The sequence below is a fragment of the Gossypium hirsutum genome, chromosome D09 (assembly GCF_007990345.1).
Source record: "Gossypium hirsutum isolate 1008001.06 chromosome D09, Gossypium_hirsutum_v2.1, whole genome shotgun sequence".
NCBI classification, from domain to species: Eukaryota; Viridiplantae; Streptophyta; class Magnoliopsida; order Malvales; family Malvaceae; genus Gossypium; species Gossypium hirsutum.
The window spans coordinates 6,737,852-6,742,063 of record NC_053445.1 but is presented as its reverse complement, the minus strand read 5'-3'; positions in this window follow the sequence as shown (position 1 = coordinate 6,742,063).

Below are 4,212 nucleotides of genomic sequence, written 5' to 3'. Positions count from 1 at the left end.
TTAGTCATGAAGTCATTCCACTATAGTATCGTGACTGACTGAACTCTCCTCAACGACATACCATTACGAAAGTAACTACTTAGTGCTTATCCAATGACCTTGTCATAAGTTTGTTACCCTTATAGGATATCCTTGATCTCTTTGGGATAAAATTCGTTCTCCCAATATGATCTTATTTTATCACATGATAACCATTACATCTTCTATGACATCCCAAAAATTAGGTTAGTAGAATCGAGTAATTAAGTCATGGACTTGAGTTAGATATCGAAATTAGGGTCATAGTAATTAATTAAAAATAATAATAACTGGGTTAATAAATATATTAGTAGAGTTTAAATTGAAAAGAATTTTAAATTAGATGTAAAATGTGAAAATAAAGAGTTTTAATTGAAATAGGATTTAATAGAGAAAGAGAGAGGATAGGAAGGGGCCTTAAGAGAAATAAACCAATTTTTGAAAATTTGTTGGCTATATTAGAACACCCACTGTCCTTTCCCTCCATATTTCTTCTCATTTGAATATTTTAATTAGATCCAAATTAGAAGTTTTCTTTTAAAATTCTCTCAACCATCCTGATTTTCTAAGCATCCAAACACATTTTTCTTCTCCAATTTCAAAAGAAACTTCTTTTTGATTTTTCAACTATTCTTTCAAGTGGTATTCACAAATTCATCCACATTTTTATAGGTTCTTCAAATAAAAGGCAATTATTTGATTTCTTATAGTAACATAGATAATATGTGGTTTTAATTTGAGTTTTTATCAATCTAATCAATAATTCATAAGATCTATCGATTTGAAGCTTAGTTTTTCTAAAAAATGGTAGATGTCAGAATTGTGAGCTAAGTGACTATTTTAAAATGAATTTAAACTTATTTTAATGTAATTAAGAGGTCTTTAATATGAATTTAAAAAATATTTAATGAATTTGAATGGATCAAATGATTTCTCTTCTACTCGATTAAAAAATAAATGTGATTTTTCTGGAAATAAAGATCAACGTAATTGAATGAAATTAGTAGTATACATTTGTAATTAAACGTTAGTTATGATGTTAGGAAGCTAGAATTAAGGATTAAATTGAGTGAGAGTGAAAAAATTAGAGTTTCGAAGGTGTGCGAGGCAAGCTCACCAGAGAAGTGCGAATGGCAAGATGTTAGGTGGTTAGGAAGGTCGTCTTACTTTAGATCGATTATAATCTATTGTGTTTGTGTGTGTTGTTATACGAAGCATCAGATCGCCAATGATCTTCCTCGATCAAGGAAAAAGGAAAAAAAAACTTACCTAGGCTCGGTAAAGCAAAGAAGCCATGATAGGTGAATGCATTACATATTGCAGTCACAAATCAAGTATTAATGGTGAACTTAGGTGGTGTAACCATTTAACTTAAGTCCCAGGAGTAAGTATTCATACGTGATTTATGATTATGTATTTATTGCAATCTTTGAATGTATTGCGAACCATGCGTTATTTATTCGAGTTGTGTATTGTGAAATTTTATGCTATATGCGAGCCATGATATGTGAACTATGATGTATTCGAATTAAGATTGTATGTAGGCTATGCTTTGATTATACGAACTATTGAATAATTTTGAGCTATGTTGCCTGCAAACTATATCATATGCGAACCATGATTTATTGCGAACTCATTGAAATGCGAGTTATGAATTGTGAGCTAAGCTACATACTGCGAACTGTGATATTGTGAGCTATACCATGTGCTAGCTCTGCTAAAATGTGAGCCCTATTGTATTGTGTACTACGAATTTTTTTAAATGTGATATGTTGGCATTGTGAACCTTTGAAACCATTGGATATCCTTGGCATGCCATAGGATTGTGAGTACTCACCTTTACTGTTGTGATAGGGCATTGCGGCCCGAAGATAGAAATGGAAAGACAAGAGAATATAAAGCTTAGCTCCATTCACTGTAGTTAGCATGGTGTGTTTAGAGAGTGTTAGCACTCATGCTGCACTTATTGGAGATAGCATAGGACTCTTTGAGTCATTTGTGTATTTGGAGATTTTTTTATCAAATGCATATAATTTATGAATAAGTTTTATAGTAGCAAATTGTCAATATATCAATTGATGTGCTATGAGTATGTTATTCATGCGAACTGCTTTATTCATGCGAATTGATATTCATGTGAGTTGTTATGTCATGCGAGATATTAATTCATGAGAACTATAATAATATGCGAACTATTGTATTATGCTCACTTTTAACTTGATTGATGTGTTCACTTGTAGCATGTTTTGTGAACCCACTAAGCTTCAATAAGCTCACACTCCTTAATTTCACTGTACATAAAAGTAGCTTGTAAGGCAGTTGAGAAGTGGGGTGTAACATCCCAAATTTAACTCAATAAAAAATGTAGAAAAATATAAAAAAATATGGAATTGACCCAATGGTTAGTCATTAAATGTGAATGCTTGAAAGTTAGTTGGAGGTCCCAAGTTCAAGTCCCATCTTTTACAAAATAAATAATTTTTTGCAAAAATTCTCTTGTTTTTAATATATTGTTGCCGAAGCCTAGTAAAAATAGGTATAGATACAATTTTTACTCAAAATAATCAGCCTTTAACTCTATTTTCTTCTACTTTAGCCATCCCTAACCTCCACTCCTTCCCTTGATCTTTTTTTTTTCTTTTCTCCATCCCCCACCATTGTTGTCGTCGCACCTATCACAACCATTCACCTTTGATTTTTCTTTTTATTGTATTCAAGATAGAGCATTATCTCCATCCCTATATTTCTTTCACTTTTATTCAATTAGAACAACCCCAAAATTGAAATCTTTAGTCTCCAAGATCAACTCCAACCTTGCCTAGAAAGTGTCTTTGCAGTCCATCTCCATTAGCTTGTGTAATATCTCTATTTCTTTTAATTTCTTGGGTAATCTTGCAATTTAAAAACCTAAATATCCAAATATAGAATTTGGTAGACTTTAAATGTTTTTAAAGGTTTCTTTCCAACTTTTAATTAGATCTCAAATCGTTTTAAAATTTAGCCCTAATTTTAGCCACCATGGGTGGTGGTGCATGCACCTAGGTGTGGGAAATTGGGGTGTTTTGTTTCTTGGATTTTTCCCACATAATTTTAGCCTTAATTTGAGTTCTTGAAGCCTCCTAGTTAGCTATTAAACCCATGTCAATTATTTAAAAATGTTCTTGGTCAATTGGACATTCGAAACTCACAAATTGGGAAGTGTAAGTGAAATTAAGCGTAAACTAGTTGTTGTCTCGACATAATTGTTAGGTAAAGATTATAGATTGATTAGATGAAGGAATTTAATCATTATTAGCTAATTATTTTCTAGTATATTATTGAATTAGGTGTTGACCCAAACATCCCAAATCAACTGTAAAGTTGAATAACTGTCGTACATATGGTTCACATTGATACAATGTAAGAAATCTAACTAGTTTGAATTCGTAAAATAATTATAAATTCGACGATTGGTTTGAACCCATAAGTGGGTAATTAGGGGCTGGTTAAAAGGTAAATTGATTGATTTTATACTGAATTTTGGTTTAGGATTGTACAAAGGTTTGTTAAGGAAAATTGGAAGTTTCAATAGTGTGCTACGAGAAAGTGAAAAATAAGGTGTGAGGAAACTAATTCGCATGTTGCTTGTAAAGTGGCTGTAGAATTGAGAATTGGGGTAGAAGAAACCGAAACCACTGTAACTATAGTTAGTCCCTTAGAATCCTCAACACTTGTGAATAGAATTTATAAAAGATGCCCTATAGAGGTTCATGGAGAGGTGTTTCTTGTCAATTTTATGGATCTTCCTTTTAATGAATTCGATTTAATTTTGGGAATAGATTGGTTGGTTGAGCATCAATTTTGATTAGATTTTTCATTGAAGAGTGTGACTTTGGTGACTGAGTCTAGAAAAGAAGTTATTATGGTGGGGGAATGTCATGATTATCTGTCCAATGTGGTCTCTACTTTAGTAGCAGAAAATATGGTGCGAAAAGCGTGCGAAGCATTTTTGGCTTATGTCCGAAATGCAAGTGCCATTGATCCTTTAGTTGAAATTATTTGTACAGTCAGGGAATTTCATGATGTATTTCCTGAGGAACAGTCAGGGTTACCTACAGAGAGGGAAGTAGGATTCAGAATTCAGTTGTTGTCGAGAACGACACCGGTGTCCATCGTTCCCTACAAAATGGCACCGAAAGAGCTTAAGGAGTTAAC